This window comes from Moschus berezovskii, chromosome X, assembly GCF_049115385.1.
Source record: "Moschus berezovskii isolate FMDL1 chromosome X, NW_MosBer_1.0, whole genome shotgun sequence".
NCBI lineage: Eukaryota > Metazoa > Chordata > Mammalia > Artiodactyla > Moschidae > Moschus > Moschus berezovskii.
The window spans coordinates 81,762,154-81,783,310 of NC_142488.1; the positions used below are offsets into that span (position 1 = coordinate 81,762,154).

At 35.9% G+C, this 21,157-nt stretch overlaps 1 pseudogene; it reads right to left on the reverse strand.

Annotated features, from left to right (window-relative positions):
• Positions 1 to 19,588: 19,588 nt before the first annotated feature.
• On the reverse strand, positions 19,589 to 20,802 carry LOC129564640 (UAP56-interacting factor pseudogene; annotated as a pseudogene).
• Between the last annotated feature and the right edge of the window lie 355 nt (positions 20,803 to 21,157).

The following is a 21,157-nucleotide window of genomic DNA, read 5'->3' on the forward strand; positions in this document are numbered from 1 at the left end:
CTTGAAACCTCCAATTCCTCCAACCACTTTGTCATTAGTATAAAGACAAATCCGAGTTAATATTTTGACTCTGTCACTAACAACTTTGATAAGCTCGAGCAAGTGACTTAACTTCTCTGGACCTTTGTTTCTTCATTTGCAAAATGGCACTCAGTAGTACCCACCTCCAACGTTTGTTAGTAATATATTTATCTATTAATTTATTTAATAATTATTTATTGAATACTTATGTGCCATACTTTTCTTTGGGTACTGAAGATAATGTGTCTGGTAAGGTTGATCTAACCTTTCTGTTCCCTCAAGGAATTTATATTCTAGTTTGGAAATTCTAGTGGAGAAACAAACTAAACAGGCAAATGTATAGGTTCAGACTTAAATAAGGTCTATAAAGAAAAAAAAAAGGGTAATATTCTAGAGAATTACTCTTGTGAGATTGAGTAATTTATATTTGCATTGGAGATCAGACAAGGCCTTACAAGAGAGTGACATTTGAGCTGTTCCTTAATAAGAAGAAAAAAGCATAATGTGATAAAATCATCAGTCTTAGCATTTCAGGAAAACATTAAAAGCAACCACAAAGGAGTTAGGGTGGAGATAAACTATCTAAGGAATAATAAGAAGGCCAATATAGTTGGAGATGGATAAACTAAATGGTGAATGAAAGTAGCTGAGGTTGAAGAGGTATGTTAAGGCCAGAACATATTGAATAATGGAAAGTCACTAGAGGGATTTCAAGCAGTAAAGGACATGATCTACTTTGCATTTTAAGAGATGACTGACTACTATATGGAGAATTAATTGGAGGTGGGTGAAGAGTGCAAAGAGAACAGATGGGAGATACCGTAGCTACCCAGGTGAAAGATGATGACGCATTGGACTAAAGTGGTAGTTATGACAGTGAAAGAAGGGAATAGATTTGAGTTATATTTTAGAAGTCAGGTTAATGGGGTTGTTGGTAGTTTGATGTGTGGAAAGAAGAGAGAAGTATAAGGAAAACAGGAATTAAAGAAAATCTGGTGTCTTGAATCAGGTGGATAGAAGCTTCAGTTAAATACAGCTACAGCATTTAGCACATTACTTGGTGTGGAATAGATGTGCTCAATTATTTATTGTACAGGATATAGTGTTCAAAACCATTCCAGAGAAAAAGAAGTGAGAGAAGGAAAAATGGTTGCCTGAGGAGACCTTACAATTAGGTTAGAAAAGAAGATAAGTGAAAGGCAAAGGAGAAGGGGAAAGATATACCCAACTGAATGTGAAGTTCCAGAGAAGAGAAAGAAGAAAGCCTTCTTAAGTGAACAATGCAAAGAAATAGCGAAAAACAGTAGAATGGAAAACACCAGAATCTCTTCAAGAAAATTGGAGATACCAACGGAATATTTCATGCAATAATGGGCACAATAAAAAGCAGAAATGACACGGACCTAATGGACAGAAAAGAGATTAAGAAGTGGTGGCAAGAATACACAGAAGAATTGCATAAAAAAGTGACTCATATAGACATGATGTTGTGGTCACTCTCCTAGAGCCAAACATCCTAGAGTGTGAAGTTAAGTGGGCTTTAGGAAGCATTACTACAAACAAGGTTAATGGAGGTTATGGAATTCCAGCTGAGCTATGTAAAATACCAATGACCATGATGTTAAAGTGCTGCACTCAAAATGCCACCAAATATGGAAAACTCAGAAATGGCCACAGGACTGGAAAAGGTCGGTTTTCATTCTAATCCCAAAGAAAGGCAATGCCAATGAATATTCAAACTACTGCACAATTGCAGTCATTTCACATGCTAGCAAAGTAATGTTTAAAATCCTTCAAGCTAGGCCTCAAGAGTACATAAGCCAAGAAATTCCAGATGTACAAGCTAGATTTTGAAAAGGCAGAGGAACAAGAGATTAAAATACCAACATCCATTGGATCATAGAAATAGCAAGGGGATTCCAGAAATCATCTACTTCTGCTTCATCGACTACACTAAAGCCTTTGACTGTATGGATCACAACAAACTGTGGAAAATTCTTGTAGATATGGGAAATGCCAGATCATTTTACCTGCTTCCTGAGAAACCTGTATGCAGGTCAAGAAGCAACAGTTAGAACCGGACGTGGAAAAATGGACTGGTTCAAAATTGGGAAAGGAGTACATCAAGGTTGTATATTGTCACCCTGCTTATGTAACTTACATGCAAAGTACATCATGCAAAATTCCTGGCTGGCTTAATCAAAAACTGGAATCAAGATATGCAGATGACACCACTCTAATGGCAGATGAGAGTGAAAATGCTGGCTTAAAGCTCAACGTTCAAAAAACCAAGATCATGGCATCTGTCCCATCACTTTATGGCAAATAGATGGGAAAACAATGGAAACTGTGACAGACTTTATATTCTTGGGTGCCAAAATCACTGGAGATGGTGACTGAAGCCACAAAATTAAAAGACATTTGCTCCTTGGAAGAAAAGCTATGACAAACTTAGACAGCGTATTAAAAAGCAGAGACATCACTTTGCCAGCAAAGGTCCGTCTAGTCAAAGCTACGGTTTTTCTGGTAGTCGTGAGTGAATGTGAGAGTTGGATACTAAAGAAGGCTGAGGGCCAAGGAATTGCTGCTTTTGAACTGTGGTGCTGAAGAAAACTCTTGAGAGTCCCTTGGACAGCCAGGAAATCAAATCAGTCAATTCTTAAGGAAATCAATCCTGTATATGCATTGAAAGGACTGATGCTGAATCTCCAATTCTTTGGCCATTTGATGCAAACAGTTGACTCATTGGAAAAGTCCCTGATGCTGGAAAGATTGAGGGCAGGAGGAGAGAGCGGTGACAGAGGATGATATGGTTGGACGGCATCACAGACTCCATGGACATGAGCTTGAGCTCCCGGAGATAAGGAACCCCTCGGCATGCTGCAGTTCATGGGATCACAAAGAGTCAGACATTACTTAATGACTGAACAACAACAGCAATTATTTATGCATGTTCTTGTCTTTCTTCTCCAAGTTCATTACTCATTACTGGAAGAATGTCAGTCTCTACAGTACTTTCAAATATCATGTGTATTATAAATATCAATACTTGTGTTTGTTACCAGCTGTGATTTATAAGCAAACAGAACCTTCAATGTTATTATCTTTTGTATTTCTAGTACCTTGCACAGTGTCTGGCATTGGCTAGGAAGAAAGGAAAAAAGAGATAAAAAAAAGAAAGAAAGTGAGAATAAGAGGGAGGAATGAAGGAAAGTGGGGAAATTATTGCCTATATATTGTTTCTAAGTGTTTATACACTGATGTTGGGCACACAAAAGGCACAAATAAAATCTGTGAAATAAATGCAGAAAACATTGAGAAAAACAACATTCATCCAAAAGATCACAGAGTTCCCATGCAATTTTTTTTTCTTTTTTGTTAAGTGTAAATTTTCAGATTATGGAAATATTACATGAACATTATTGAAAACTAACAAGTAATAAAATCACTAAGAAGAAAATAAAAATAGCTTTAAATTTTTCAGTCTAGATATAGACAATATTAGCATTTTGATGTAGGTTTATACATATTTTACTATGCATATAAAAATAATTTTAATTGCAAATTTGAGCTAGTATTATAATTACAACCTGCCTTTAATAGCAAAATAAATATGAGCTTTTTATATTTTATTGAAGCATAGGTGACATGCCATATTGATTTTGAGTGTATAACACGATATTTTAATATTTATATACAACAGGAAATCATCTCTGTGATGTATAGTAACCATCTGTCACTATAAAATGTTACTATATTGTTGCCTAAATTCTCTATATTGTACCTTACATAACTTGTGATTTATTTATTCTATGACTGGAAGTTTGTACATTTTAATCCCTTCTATTTCCCCATTACCATCCCCTCTAGCAGCCACCAGTTTGTTCTCTATATCTATGACTCAGTTTCTGTTTTATTATGTTTGTTAATTTCTTTTGCTTTTTCTAGATTCTACATGTAAGTGAAATAGTATTTTATTTATCTCTCTGTGTCTGATTATTTCACTATCATAATACCCTCTATATCCATCCATGTTGTTGCAAGTGGAAAGATTTCATTTTTTTCATGGCTGAATAGTTTTTATATATAAAGGAAATATATATATAAATATATATTATATATATGAATATATAAATACTTATGTATATATACACATACAAATATATATTCCTGGAGAAGGAAATGGCAACCCATTCCAGTAGTCTTGCCTGGAGAATTCCATGGACAGAGGAGCCAGTCAGGCTACAGTCCATGTGGTTGCAAGAGTCGGACACAACTTAGCTACTAAACAACAAATCAATATATATATATATATATATGTATATTTATATATATAACAACATCTTCTTTATCTATTCATCTGTTGATGGACACTTAGGTTCCTTCCATATCTTGACTGCTGTAAATAATGTTGAAATGAACAAAGGTATGCAAATGCCACTTCAAATTAGTGTGTGTTTTCTTCAGATACATTGCAAGGAGTGGAAATGCTGGATCATACAGTAGTTTTACTTCTAATTTTTAAAGGAAACTCCATACCATTTTCTATAGTGGCTACACCAACTTACATACGAGGGTTCCTTTTTCTCCACAAGCACACCAACACCTTATTTGTTGTCTTTTTGATAATAACCATTCTGACAGGTGTGAGGTGGTATTTCATTATGGTTTCAATTTGCAGTTCCCTGATAATTAGTGACATTAAGAATCTTTTTTTGTGTCTTTTGACCATGTGTGTGTCTTCTTTGCAAGAATGTCTATTCAGGTTTTCAGACCATTTTTAAACAGATTGCTTGCTTTTTTGAAATTGAGTTTCAAGAGTTCATATTAACCCCTTACCAGATATGTCATTTTTATATATCTTCTTCCACTTAGTAAGTTGTTTTTTCATTTCATTAAGGGTTTCCTTTGCTATGCAAAGATTTTTCAGCTTGATATAGTACTATTGTTTATTTTGGCTTTTGTTTCCCTTGTTTGAGGCAACAGATCCAAAAAGATATTGCTAAGACCAATGTCAAAGAGTTTATTGCCTATGTTTTTTCTAGGACTTTTATGATTTCAGGTCTTATATTTTAAGTCTTTAACCTATTTTGAATTTATTTTTATATACTGTATAAGAAAATGGTCCACATTTATTCTTTTGTGTATATCTGTCCAGTTTTCCCATTATTAAAGAGATTGTCTTTTTTCTCACTTTATATTCTTACTTATTTTGTCATAGATTAATTGATCACAGAAGCAAAAGCTTAGTTCTGGGCTCTCTATTCTGTTCCATTGATCTATGTGTCTATATTTGTATGATTACCATACTGTCTTGATTACTATAGCTTTGTGATATTGATTGTAATCAGAGAGCATGATATTTCCAGTTTTGTTTTTTCTCGATTGCTTTGGCTATTTAGGGTCTATCGTGGTTCAGTATGAATTTTAGGATTATTTGTTCTGATTCTGTGAGAAAAATGTTATTGATATTTTGTTAGGGATTGCACTGAATCTCTGTATTGCTTTGGGCAGTATGGTTGTTTTAACAATATTAATTCTTTCAATCCATGAGCACAATATACCTCTCTGTTTATTTGTGTCTTCTTCAGTTTCTTCCGGAGAAGGCAACGGCAAGCCACTCCAGTACTCTTGCCTAGAAAATCCCATGGACGGAGGAGCCTGGTAGGCTGCAGTCCATGCGGTCACTACGAGTCAGACATGACTGAGCGACTTCACTTTCCCTTTTCACTTTCACACATTGGGGAAGGAAATGGCAACCCACTCCAGTGTTCTTGCCTGGAGAATCCCAGGGACGGGGGAGCCTGATGGGCTGCCGTCTATGGGGTCACACAGAGTCGGACACGACTGAAGTGACTTAGCAGCAGCAGTTTCTTTCATCAACGTCTTCTAGTTTTTAAGAGTACAGGTTTTCTGCCTCCTTGGTTAAATCTATTCCTAGGTATTTTATCATTTTTTATTCAATTAAAACTGGCATTGTTTTTAATTTTTTTCTGATAGTTCATTATCAATGTGTAGAAATGCAGCAGACAACTGTATGAATTTGTTTCCTGAAACTTTATTGAATTTATTAGTTCTAATAATTTTTTTGCTGGTATCTTTAAGGTTTTCTTTTAACAGCATCATATTTGCAAATAACAATAGCTTTACTTCTTCTTTTCCAATTTGTATGTTCTTTGTTTCTTTCTCTAGTCTGATTGCTGTGGCTAGATCTTCATATACTATGTTGAATAAAAGTGGAAGGAGTGGGCATCTTTGTGTTGTTTCTGATTTAAGAGGAAAAGTTTTCAGCTTTTCTCCATTGAGTATGATCTTAGTCGTGGGTTGTCATAAATGACCTTTATTATGTTGATATATGTTTCCTCCATACCCACTTTGTAGAGAGGTTTGTTTTTTTTTTTTTTTCTGGTCATAAATGGTTGATGCGTTTTGTTAAATTATTTTTCTTCATCTAGTGAAACGATCATATTTATCTTTAGTCTTGTTAACACAGTGTATCATATTGATTGAATTGCAGATATTGAACCATTTTTGCACCCCCAGGATAAATCCCAGTTGATTACGGCATATGATCCTTGTAACATGTTGCTGAATTCAGTTCACTAGTATTTTGTTGAGGGTTTTTATATCTACGTTCATCAGGAAAATTGGCCTGTAATTTTCGTATTTTGCCTTGTCTTTGGTTTTGGGTAATGCTGGCCTCATAGAATAAATTTGGAGTAATACTTCTCCTTCAATTTTTGGAATAGTTTGAGGATTACAGGTATTAATTCTTTAAATGTTAGGCAGAATGTATCTGTGAAGCAGTTTAGTCCTGTAATTATGATTCTTGGGATTTTTTTTTTATTACTGATTCAATTTCATTGTTAATAATCGATCTATTCATATTTTACGTTTCTTCCTGACTCAGTCTTGGGAAGCTGCATGTTCCTAGGAACTTATCCACTTCTTCTAGATTGTCAAATTTATTGGCATAAAATTGTTCATAGTAATCTCTTATGATTCTTTGTATTTCTGTAGCTTTGGTGTAAGTTCTCCTCTTTCATTTCTGATTTTATTTATTTGGGCTCTTTTTCTCTGTCTCTCTCTGTCTCCCTCTCAATGTATCTGGCTAAAGGTTTATCAGCTTTGTTATCTTTTCAAAGAACCAGTTCTCAGTTTCATTGGTTTTTATTTTTTTATTTTTATTTTTTTGTGGTGCATTTCTTTTTTTTTTTTTTTTTGGTAATTAATTTATTTTTTATTGGAGGCAAATTATTTTACAATATTATATTGGTTGGTTTTGCCATACATTGACATGAATTCTCCCTGGGTTTACATAAGTTCCCCCTCCTGAACCCCCCTCCCACCTCCCTCCTCCCTTTATCCTCCCTCTGGGTCATCCCCGCATGCCAGCCCCGAGCATCCTATAACATGCATTGACCCTGAACTAGTGATTCGTTTCACATATGACAACATACATGTTTCAATGCCGTTCTCCCAAATCATCCCACCCTCACCCTCTCCCATAGAGTTCCAAAGACTGTTCTATACATCCGTGTCTCTTTTGCTGTCTCGTATACAGGGTTATCATTTGCAACTTTCTAAATTCCATATATATGCATTAGTATACTGTATTGGTGTTTTTCTTTCTGGCTTACTTCACTCTGTATAATAGGCTCCAGTTTCATCCACCTCATTAGAACTGATTCAAATGTATTCTTTTTAATGGCTGAATAATACTCCATTGTGTATATGTACCAAAGCTTTCTTATCCATTCGTCTGCAGATGGACATCTAGGTTGCTTCCATGTCCTCACTATTATAAACAGTTCTGCGATGAACATTGGAGTACACGTGTATCTTTCAATTCTGGTTTCCTCGGTGTATATGCCCAGGAGTGCGATTGCTGGATCATATGTATTGTTTTTCCAGTCTCTATTTCATTGCTTTTGCTCTGATCTTTATTGTTTTCTTACTTATAATAACTTTAGGTTTTGGGGAACTTAAATCTCAGATTAGTCTTTTGTTTTGGGGATATGATGAAACAAACTCATGGAGAGTAGTATTTGCCCAGGATCATACAGTTTGATAGTATGACATGAATAAGACTTCTTAACTTTCATTGATATATTCTCTCTACTTTATTCTACTTCTAAAAATTGATGTACTTAAATTTTGGAGCAGTTTTAGTTTTAAGTAAAAAATGATTATAAAACACAGATCTCACTTCCTTTTCCCCTATCCCCTATCATTTACATCTTGTATTTTGAACTGGCTTGTGATGGAACTTTTTTATTTCTTTATACTCAACTAAGGCACAGAACTACTCTACATCATACCAATAGAAATGGCTTGCATGGACAAAGAAAAAGACTCCAAAATCTTGAGCAACTCTGAAAGAAGATAACAGAAGACATGGCTTAGAACACATATTTTTAGCTGACTATTGTTTAAAGTTGTCTTGCTTTATTCTTTAAATCAGATGTTATTGAGGTAAAATAAGCTCACATTTATGTATTCACCATTGACCAGAGAAAGACATTAAATTGATAAATATTAAATTTTAAGAGCACCCACACACACTGGCATGATTTAATTTATTTAAGATCTCAGTCATGGGATTGCTATTCACAATTTGGTTTAAACGTATTTTTTTTAACTTATTTATCTTAATTGGAGGCTAATTACTTTACATTATTATATTGGTTTTGCCATACATTGACATGAATCTGCCCCGGGTGTACATGTGTTCCCCATCTTGAAGCCCCCTCCCACCTCCCTCCCCATCCCATCCCTCTGGGTCATCCCAGTACACCAGCCCTGAGCATCCTGTATCATGCATTGAACCTAGACTGGCGATTCATTTCACATATGATAATATACATGTTTCAATGTCATTCTCCCAAATCATCCTACCCTCGCCCTCTCCCAGAGAGTCCAAAAGACTTCTATACATCTGTGTCTCTTTTGCTGTCTCGTATACAGGGTTATCAGTATCATCTTTCTAAATTCCATATATATGTGTTAGCATACTGTATTGGTGTTTTTCTTTCTGGCTTACTTCACTCTGTAAAATAGGCTCCAGTTTCATCCACCTCATTAGAACTTACTCAAGTGTATTCTTTTTAATGGCTGAGTAATACTCCATTGTGTATATATACCACAGCTTTCTTATCCATTCGTCTGCAGATGGACATCTAGGTTGCTTCCATGTCCTGGCTATTATAAACAGTGCTGCGATGAACATTGGAATACATGTGTCTCTTTCAATTCTGGTTTCCTCGGTGTGTATGCCCAGGAGTGTGATTGCTGGGTCGTATGGCAGTTCTATTTCCAGTTTTTTAAGTAATCTCCACACTGTTCTCCATAGTGATTGTACTAGTTTACTGAAGAACTTATAAAAATTCCCCAAATAGTTTACCCCACATAATGAAAAAGACTGCATTGAAAAGGTAGTTCAAGGCATAATCTCATCACACTTCTTAAAAACAAAAACTGTAAAGTCATTCAGTATCTTAAGATAGTACTTTCGTATAAGGAGAGAAGAGCAATGAAGGTTGACATATGTGACAAACTTTGAAGAAATATGTATAAATAAGACAAATATGCACACATTTTAGAAAGGATTAAGTTAAAATACCTCTGTAAGTCAAACTATTTATTTTCTTCTAGCTTCTCTTTCTTGACTTTGATGATCTTATTCTGTACATATCAATATTTTATACTGTTATTTCAGTACTGCATATTATAGTTTCCACTGTGTTATAACATCTTTTATTCTTACCTGTCATAGTCAGTATTTTGAGGGAGCACCTTCAAGTTCTTTATTTCAGTAATGTGTGCCTTGCTAGATCTGGAAAAGTTTAGAGGGTACCAAAGTTATTTTTATTTTACCATCTGATATATTGCTAAGAAAAATTTAGCATCCCAATGTCTGGTTCATAATAAGTGATCATAGATTTTTTTTATCTTAACTTTTTTTGGAATGCATAAATAAATGAGTAACTGAATGCATGCATGGATAAATCACTGCAGGTAACGTCATAAGAGAGACTGAATTCTATTTTCAGAAATGATTCTTTAGGAAACCATTTAAGCATATGAGATAGTCTCAAAGTGAGCCAAAGGTAATATTTATATTTCAATATAGCTATAAAGTATACCAGTACAAAGTTAATGTTTGCATAATTGATACATTTATGAGAAAAAGTTTTCCATCACATTTGAGTGAAACAGCTACTTGACATAATGCTGTTTATTTCTCTCACATCTCCTGAATATTTGCATCTTTTTTTTCTTTAAGTGACCTTAACCACTTTTTAAAGTGCACAAACTTTAGAGACAGAAGGACCTTATTTCAAATTCCAGCTTTTTCTAATTGTGTGATCTTGTTACAGAAACTTTATGAGTCTCTGTTTCTTTATTTTTATATTAAAGATAAAATTAGCAATCTAAGATGGTTATAAGAAATAAAATGAGATATTGCATGCACACATGATAAACACTTATCACTTGTTTTTTTCTTTTTTAGTCACTAAGTTGTGCCTGAGTCTTGTGTGACCCCATGAACTGTAGCCCCATCAGGCTCCACTGTCCATGGGATTTCCCAGATAAGAATACTAGAATGGATTGACATGTCCTTCTCCAGGGGGTTTTCCTGACCCAGGGACTAAACCCACATCTCCAACATTGGCAGGCAGATTCTTTACCACTGAGCTACCAGGGAAGCCCAATACAATAGTAGGTGATATTTTTGTGATATTTATTTATTTTTTCTATAATTTTCATCATTTTTCCTTCTTACCCAAAGCATCACTCTGTCCAACATTCCATTTTGTCTCTTCATATTTGATTATTTCTTTTGGATTGCTACTTAGGCCTTGGCCTCTCTCTCATCTGATGATCAAGTCCTAAATCTTTAACACATATTTCCCACCTGATTCCCTGGAAATTTATTGAGAAATTATCTGTCTGAGTATCTCTCTGAGTATCTCTAATATTTAGCTTCTTGTTTGAGGTTACTTCTTGTTATGGAGTAGATGTACACACAAACATTGTTTATATAATTCTGATTTTAAAATGAAATTGCAGCTGTTTTCAAATAGCAGTGCTGAGAGGTCTGCCTGAAAAAAAACTGAAGCTTGTTATAAATACATTCCTGGTTCCAGCCTCAGATATTTTAATTAAGTATGTCTACAGTGGGGTCCAGAGAAGGCAATGGCAAGCCACTCCAGTACTCTTGCCTAGAAAATCCCATGGATGGAGAGGCCTGGTAGGCTGCAGTCCATGGGGTCACTCAGTCGGACACGACTGAGCGACCTCACTTTCACTTTTCACTTTCACGCATTGGAGAAGGAAATGGCAACCCACTCCAGTGTTCTTGCCTGTAGAATCCCAGGGACGGGGGAGCCTGGTGGGCTTCCGTCTATGGGGTCGCACAGAGTCGGACACGACTGAAGCGACTTAGCAGCAGCAGCAGCAGCAGTAGCAGCACAGTGTGGTCAGGATGCTGTTTTAAAAGAAAGAATGAGAAAGAAAAATACCATTCCAGGTAATTTTGAGGCCTAGCAAGGTTTGCAGATCAATTGTCTATTCATTCAGCCCAGATAAATGCATCTAATAAATACCCTGCAGTATAGGTGCTCCCTGTACATCATAATACTTCCAAACAATTGGATTCATGTTTTGGGTTCTATTACAGTTTTGTTTATTTAAAGACAGTATGGTAGAGTGAAAAATATGCATGGATTTTGGTGTCAGATAGACCTGGGTTCAAACCCCAACATGAACTGAATATGGTATTGTTTACCTTGCAGGTTCCTTGCATGCATTAAAATAAATCATTTTTATAATGTGCTCAACATATGTTATTCCAGAACTGGTAGCCATTATATATTATTCCAGCTTTTAAATCACCTTATGATTTGCCATATATAGGTTGCTGTGGTATTAACAGATTGAATTATTGGGCCCAGTTATTCACCTGTCCCCTGAATCTACATCTTGGCGATGACTTTATTGTGTGTTTCCTTGCCCCTTGACTTTGGGTTTGACCTTGTGACTTGCTTTGATGTTAGATGCATGATGCAAGAATACATTTGGAACGTGTTTGCATGATTTAGTCAGTATATATTTGTATATTTTCTTAGCACCATGAAGATAACTTGCCCACCTAACCTACTGATCCAAGGAAGGTGAGGAATATATGGTAAAGAGATGTACAGTGGACCTGGTGAACTGCAGCTTAGAGAGCCATCTTGCTGAGCCCAGTCAGTCACAGTCTAGATCTGCTAATTTCCAATCAATTCATATATATGGAGAGCTCAGCTAAGGTCAGCATTACTGTTTTAGCCATTACAGCTTGAAGCAAAATCCTATTCCCTTAGATACTTTGGATCCATGGGAATAAATATATATTTGCTTTAAAATACTGAGTTTGGGAGTGGTTTGTTAAGTACCCCAATTGTGGTCTCTCTACAGGTGCTTTGGCTCCTTTTCAACAATAATCTGAGTCATCAACATGCCAAACAAACACAAAAGCAAGTAAGCAAAAAATAGTCTTTTTCAGCAAGTGTGTCTGCCATTTCTGTTGATTTAGAAAATAGTGGTAGTTATGTATTAGTACACAGTTATGCTGTTGCAAAGCACTTCTAGAACATAGCATAAGCATATTTCTATGCCTATAATGGAGTGCCTTTTTCAGCTTGAAATGTAACAATCTTGCAGGACACACTAGGGTTGTGTGTCAGACAAATTTTTATTGAAGATTTTCATCAAAGACATGGATAGACAGGTGAGAGGTTGCTCTTCAAAGTTCTATATAGGAAGAAGATAGTCAAGAAGGTCAAGAGGCTATTACTCAGGATTGTTTGTAAGAAATAAGCAGCAAAATGTTTTAACAATTATTAGTTGTTATTTAATAATTTAGTTGTTGCTAGTAATTTATTGCAAACAGTTCTATGGTGAACATCCTCACTGATGACCCTCTATACGTATCTTTACATAAGAGTTTTTCTTGGAGATATACCCAGGAATGTTATGTGAAAGCTTAATTTCCCTAAATTTACAGACTGCTCCCCATAATGACTACATTAGTTCATATGCCTACCATCATGGCATGAAGATTCCTATCCTCCACATTTTTGCAAATGCTTGACAGTATCTGACATTTTTATTGTTCTTTTACATATGGACTATATATATAGAGAGAGACTTCCCAGGTGGCGTTAATGGTAAAGAACCTGCCTGCTAATGCAGGAAAGGCAAGAGATGTGGATTTGTTCCTGGGTTGGGAAGATCCTCTGGAGGAGGGCACGACAACCCACTCCAGTATTCTTGCCTGAAGAATCCCCATGGACAGAGGAACCTGGTAGACTACAGTCCATGGGGTCACAAAGAGTTGGAAATAACTGAAACAACTTAGCATACATGCACGCATATAGTGTTCTATCCTTTTTTTAAGTTGCATTTCTTAGTTCATTTGTGAAATTATGCAAGTCTTTTTCATTATTAGCCATTGGATTTCTCCTCATGGGAATTACTTATTTATATTGCTTGCCCAATTTTACTGGGATTCTGGTCTTGTCCTTGCTGATTCACTCCTTATATATTCTAGAGATTATGTTTTCGTTTACTAAATATTCTAATAACATATTTTCCCAGTTTTTTCAACTGCTTAATGACTTTGTTTTATGGTATTTTGCATTGAACAAACATTTAATTTTGATACGGTTAAATAAACCAAGTATCCCAATAAAGTTTTCCATTCTTTCAGTTCAGTTCAGTTCAGTCACTCAGTCGTGTCCAACTCTCACAACCCCATGAATCACAGCACACCAGGCCTCCCTGTCCATCACCAACTCCCGGAGCTCACTCAAACCCATGTCCACAGAGTCGGTGATGCCATCCAGCCATCTCATTTTCAGTCGTCCCCTTCTTCTCCCGCCCCCAAACTTTCCCAGCATCAGAGTCTTTTCCAGTGAGTCAACTCGTCGCATGAGGTGGCCAAAGTATTTACATTTCATTTAAGAAATTATTTTCCAAGCCAATGTTAAAAAATATTTACTTATTTCCTACTAACAATTTCATAGTATTGTCTTTTACAGTGTAACCTTTTCTTTATTTGGGATTGGTTTTATATCAGATAGAAAATATGGTTCTCAATCTGGTTTTCTCTGTTGTAAGACAATTATGCTAGCATTATTTATAAGTTAATTTCCCCACTGATTTGAACTAAGTTTTGTTTTCTGTGAGTGTATGTATTGGTACTCCCATATCAGTGCCATTGGTCTGTCAATTTATCTGACAAACAGAAAGTCTTTTAATTATTATTGTAGCACAATAGCTTGTTTCTAAACTTGAAGCAATGCTTTTCAGTATACAGTATGCTAATAATATACTTTGACTCTTAGCAACTATTATTCATTGTTTTAGTTTTAAAAAAACGAAACTGCAAATGAGTGAACATACACAGTGCTTATTGCATAAACAGTTGCTTTAGGTTTCATATCATGGATATGAAATGTGGGAAGTTATATATATGTAATATTTGGGCTTCTCAGGTGGAAATAGTTGTAAAGAACACATCTGCCAGTGATGGAGACATAAGAGATGCGGGTTTGATCTCTAGGTCAGGGAAGATCCCTTGGAGGATGGTATGGCAAGCCACTCCAGCATTTTTTTTTTAATTTTTTATTGGAGGCTAATTACTTTACAATATTATATTGGTTGGTTTTGCCATACATTGACATGAATCCACCCCTGGTGTACATGTGTTCCCCTTCTTGAACCACCTTCCCACCTCCTTCCTTGCCTTATCCTCCCTCCGAGTCATCCCCATGCACCAGCCCCGAGCATCGTGTATCATGCCTCGAACCTGGACTCTTGATTCATTTCACATATCATAATATACATGTTTCAATGCCATTCTCCCAAATCATCACACCCTCACCCTCTCCCACAGAGTCCCAAAGACTGTTCTGTACACCTGTGTCTCTTTTGCTGTCTCGTATACAGGGTTATCATTTGCATCTTTCTAAATTCCAAATATATGTGTTAGCATACTGTATTGTTTTTCTTTCTGGCTTACTTAACTCTGTATAATAGGCTCCAGTTTCATCCACCTCATTAGAAGTGATTCAAATGTATTCTTTTTAATGGCTGAGTAATACTCCATTGTGTAAATGTACCAAAGCTTTCTTATCCATTCTTCTGCAGATGGACATCTAGGTTGCTTCCATGTCCTGGCTATTATAAACAGTGCTGCGATGAACATTGGAGTATATGTGTCTCTTTCAATTCTGGTTTCCTCGGTGTGTATGCACAGGAGTGCGATTGTTGGATCATATGGCAGTCCTATTTCCAGTTTTTTAAGGAATCTCCACCTTGTTCTCCATAGTGGCTGTACTAGTTTACATTCCCACCAACAGTGAAAGAGGGTTCCCTTTTATCCACACGCTCTCCAGCATTTATTGCTTGTAGACTTTTGGATAGAAGCCATTCTGACTGGTGTGAAATGGTATCTCATTGTGCTTTTGATTTGCATTTCTCTGATTGTGAGGGATGTTGAGCATCATTTCATGTGTTTGTTAGCCATCTGTATGTCTTCTTTGGAGAAATGTCTGTTTATTTTCTTTGACCCATTTTTTGATTGGGTTATTTATTTTTCTGGAATTGAGCTGCATGAGCTGCTTGTACATTTTTGAGATTAATTCTTTGTCAGTTGTTTCATTTGCTATGATTTTCTCCCATTCTGAAGGCTGTCTTTTCACCTCGCTTATAATTTCCTTTGCTGTGCAGAAGTTTTTATTTTAATTAGGTCCCATTTGTTTAGTTTTGCTTTTATTTCCAATATTCTGAGAGGTGGATCATGGAGGATCCTGCTGTGATTTATGATGGAGAGTGTTTTGCCTATGTTCTCCTCTAGGAGTTTTATAGTTTCTGGTCTTACATTTAAATCTTTAATTCATTTTGAGTTTATTTTGGTGTATGGTGTTAGGCAGTGTTCTAGTTTCATTCTTTTACAAGTGGCTGACCAGTTTTCCCAGCACCACTTGTTAAAGAGACTGTCTTTTCTCCATTTTAGATTCTTGCCTCCTTTGTCAAAGATAAGGTGTCCATAGGTGCGTGGATTTATCTCTGGGCTTTCTATTTTGTTCCATTGATCTATATTTCTGTATTTATGCCAGTACCATACTGTCTTGATGACTGTGGCTTTTTAGTAGAGTCTGAAGTCCGGCAGGTTGATTCCCCAGTTCCATTCTTTTTGGTAGCTTGATAGGGATTACATTGAATGTATAAATTACTTTGGATAGTATACTCATTTTCACAATAGTTATTCTTCCAATCCATGAACATGATATATTTCTCCATGTATGAGTGTCCTCTTTGATTACGTTCACCTGTGTTTTATAGTTTTCTATGTACAATTCTTTTGTTTCTTTAGGTAGATATATTCCTAAGTATTTTATTCTTTTTGTTGAAACAGTGAATGAAATAGTTTCCTTAATTTCTCTATTTTCTCATTATTAGTGTATAGGAATGCAAAGGATTTCTGTGTGTTGATTTTATATCCTGCAACTTTACTGTATTCATTGATTAGCTCTAGTAGTTTTCTGGTAGAGTCTTTAGGGTTTTCTGTGTAGACGATCATGTCATCAGCAAACAGTGAAAGTTTTACTTCTTCTTTTCCAATTTGTATTCCTTATATGTCTTTTTCTGCTCTGACTGCTGTGATCAAAACTTCCAGAACTATGTTGAATAGTAGTGGTGAGAGTGGGCACCCTTGTCTTGTTCCTGACTTTAGGGGAAACTCTTTCAATTTCTCACTATTGAGGATAAAGTTTGCTGTATTTTTGTCATATATAGCTTTTATTATGTTGAGTTATGATCCTTCTATTCCTGCCTTCTGGAGGGTTTTTATCATAAATGGATATTGAATTTTGTCAAAGGCTTTCTCTGCATCTATTGAGATAATCATATGATTTTTTTTTCAGTTTGTTAATGTGGTGTATTACATTGATTGATTTGTGGATATTGAAGAATCCTTGCATTCCTGGAGTAAAACCCACTTGGTCGTGATATATGATCTTCTTAATATGTTGTTGGATTCTGATTGCTAGAATTTTGTTAAGGATTTTTGCATCTATGTTCATCAGTGATATTGGTCTGTAGTTTTCTTTTTTTTTGTGGGATCTTTACCAGGTTTGGGGATTAAGGTGATGGTGGCCTCAAAGAATGAGTTAGGAAGTTTATCTTCCTCAACAATCTTCTGCAAGAGTTTGAGTAGAATAGGTGTTGCTGCTGCTGCTGCTGCTAGGTCACTTCAGTCGTGTCCGACTCTGTGTGACCCCATAGACGGAAGCCCACCAGGCTCCCCCTTCCCTGGGATTCTCCAGGCAAGAACACTGGAGTGGGTTGCCATTTCCTTCTCCAATGTGTGAAAGTGGAAAGTGAAAAGTGAAAGTGAAGTCGCTCAGTCGTGTCCCCGACCCTTAGCGACCCCACGGACTGCAGCCTACCAGGCTCCTCCATCCATGGGATTTTCTAGGCAAGAGTACTGGAGTGGCTTGCCATTGCCTTCTCCGAGAATAGGTGTTAGCTCTTCTCTAAATTGTTGGAAGAATTCAGCTGTTAATCCATCTGGACCTTGGCTTTTGTTTGCTGGAAGATTTCTGATTACATCTTCTATTTCCATGCTTGTGATAGGTCTATTAAGATTTTCTATTTCTTCCTGGCTCAGTTTTGGAATGTTGTACTTTTCTAAGAATTTGTGCATTTCTTCCAAGTTTTTCATTTTATTGCCATTTAATTGCTTATAGTATTCTCTAATGATCCTTTGTGCTTCTGTGTTGTCAGTTGTGATCTCTCCCTTTTCATTTCTAATTTTATTGATTTGGTTTTTCTCCCTTTGTTTCTATTTTTTTTTTTTGCATGAAGAGCAAAAGTTTAATATACCAAAGACATTTTGTTTGATGCACTTTGATATCAATATTTGTAGCGATTTTTAAGATTTAAAAAGAAGACATTAATAATAGGTCTGTACAATAATATTTAAAAGAACAAGAAAATGAAAACATCTTTACATTGTATTTTCACAAACTGCTCTAAAGACAGCAAACTCGTGCTCAGTTGTTTTTCCTTTGTTTTAAAATAAGTTATCAATAACTCTAAACCAGTCTAAAATGTATTGTTCATGAATCAAATCTAAGCATTCATACTTGCAAAAATGTTTTTCAATGAGTCCTTGGCCTACAGAGAGACTGGAGTTTACTTTCAAATTGTATGACTGGCTTCCAATAATCCCTTATGAGTAGACTTACAAGCAAAATACCAAATATTAAGGATCAGATTTAATTCTTTGGTATAAGCATGAAACTGTTTTTGATAGCTTTCCGTGGCTAGTATAAACCAAGTAACCAAAGGACCATGAGAAACAACAATGAAGTCTAGTATACCCTGCAATGCAGGCAGGAGCCATAACAATGTTTTGTGTTTTAACAGGAAAAATAAAAACAAATAATACACTGCAAGTAAAACTAACACCTACTTAGAGGTTTTAACATTACAGCAAATCAAAAAGTTAAGCTTCAAAATAAACAAACTTGTAACCTGTAGTTTGAATATTTTGCTGCATTTTGGTATTATATCATTACTTAAAATTTACAACCATCTGAGGACTTTCAGCACTAGCTTGGCACAACAAATTAACTCCTCCTAACCCTCCAGAGTGTGAGGGGGAGAAATCCTTTTCTTACCACAAATGCCTGAACTTTACACAAGATATCAGAAGCAAAAGTAGAGAACAAGGTAGTAATAATGTTAACTCTATTATAATTTTGCACTTTTTCCTTGTGACATATACATTTTTTTTAAGAGCTGTATGTATACTGTTCAAGTTAGTAAACTTAAAATTTAACTTTTTCAAATAAGAAGTTCAGGACTTTATGGCTAATTTTCCTATCAAAATATCTACGGAACTCAATGCATTTTAATTATAATTATTCCAAATATCATCTGAAGAATACTTTGTGCACACTAGACTCAAAACTATACTAAATCCAAACAGTACACCTATGACCTAAGTTTTAAAGTCTTCATCTCAGTTACCATCTTCCACCTGCTACTTTCTCTCCACACAAATTACCAGATTTTTACTCTGGACTTTCTCCAATTAGGCTCTATCAGATAACTTTGTAAACACCCATTTACAGCCTTTAAACACCAATATTTTAAACAGAAGCTAATGCCTGGAGTCACATTTCTTGTTTAAAAAAAAAGTTCAGCATTAAAGATTTACAACTCTGTAGGATTAACCTAACGTTATTTGAAAAATGAACCAAGTTCCAGATATCCCCATAAATCTTAAACCCCCAAACTGAAATTCTAATAATTTTTTATATCCCTAATGAAGAAAAGTCAACTGTATTTATTACACCAACACTATTAATGTATGAGTGACAGCAACAAAGGGACCTACTTCAAATCTTGGAGACCAAGATTTACCATGGCAAGGTGTAAAAAATGGACAAAGGCAATGAGATCCCAAACACCACTGTCATAAAATAATTAATTTCTCTCTTTCCACATTCTTTCTGCTGCATGAGGAATCAAAAAAGTCAAATAGAGAATTGTTCTGTCTGGGCCAACCATGAAATCTTTAAGAACATATAGGTATATTCCCTGTTATTCTTTCAGGGCATTATTTATACATGTTTAAAAAAACTTAAAAAATAAAAATAAGAGTTATTTAGCCTTGTGAATATTTTGAAATAAAGTTTCTTGAATTTCTGTGATGAACTCTTCAAGCAATTAAATTTTTAAGAGTCATCACTGAAAAGTTCCTTTGACATGGGATATATCCCACGGTTACAAAGCGGCTTCCTCCTTTGTTGAAAGTGAGAGTGGCTCTCTGTTCCATCAGGATCCCAAATTGCTCATTCAAAGTCATCCTTGTCTGTTTGCCAACACTGTTTATGTCAAATTGTGGGGGGGACATCTTTAGGAACTTTCTTTACATCAGACTGATCCCGTTTTGTCAAGAATGAGGGCACAGCAGTACGAGTTTATCGTCGTTTCTGAGTTACTGGGCACTGCACCGCTCCTGGATTATCAATGGCTATAGTCAAAATTCCTCCATTTTTGGTGGAAGTTCGCCAATGACGAGTTCTCTTTGCTACTACATTGTCTAGCAGTTGTTCTGAGTTCAACTGGGCCTGAACCTTCAGGCCTCTTCTGAAAAGAAAAGTTGCCTGACGAGTGTCTTTCTGATGACTTAATTTATTTCCACTCCTGATAAAATTATTTGGAATGTTATTTTTTCTATTTAACTGGTTAGGTCTCTTGAGAGCTACAACTGGTTTTCTCTGCACTTCATTTTGTCTCAGAAGGTTTGCCTTCCTTTTTAATGCTGGAAAATACCGTTCTATATTCTTGTCACTTAGAGGTGGTCGATTCATAGGACTAATTCCTTTTCGAATTCCAGTTGCTTTCCTAGCTGCAAGGCCAGTACTCCATAAGGACGTCTCTTCCCAGGCATCACTCTTCCTCTACAGCTCAGATCATTCTTACCAAAACCAGAATTCTGTTGAATACCCCATCTTACTTTCATCCTGAATTGCCTGGCACCACTTTGCTGAAGTCTTCTATTTAATCTCGGGAAATTCTGCTTCCTTCCTTCCTTTCGATTCAATTTGATGATATCATCCAAAGACATATCAATTTTGTCCAGGTCCGAGCTTTCGGTGGTGCAGGCGGCGGGGTTGCGGTGGCTCCCATTAACCAGGTACTAAACCGGTTCATGGCTGGAGACATCGAGCTAGAACAGTCAGACGCAAAGGCCAGAGGCTGAGCTCCCTTTGTTTCTTGATCAGTCTGGCTAGTGGTTTGTCAATTTTATTTACCTTCTCAAAGAACCAGCTTTTGGCTTTGTTGATTTTTGCTATGGTCTCTTTTGTTACTTTTGCATTTATTTCTGCCCTAATTTTTAAGATTTATTTTCTTTTACTAACCCTGGGGTTCTTCATTGCTTCCTTTCCTAGTTTCTTTAGGTGTAGAGTTAGGTTATTTAGTTGAATTTTTTCTTGTTTCTTGAGGTGTGCCTCTTTTGCTATGAACCTTCCCTTTAGCACTGTTTTACCGTGTGCCAGAGGCTTTG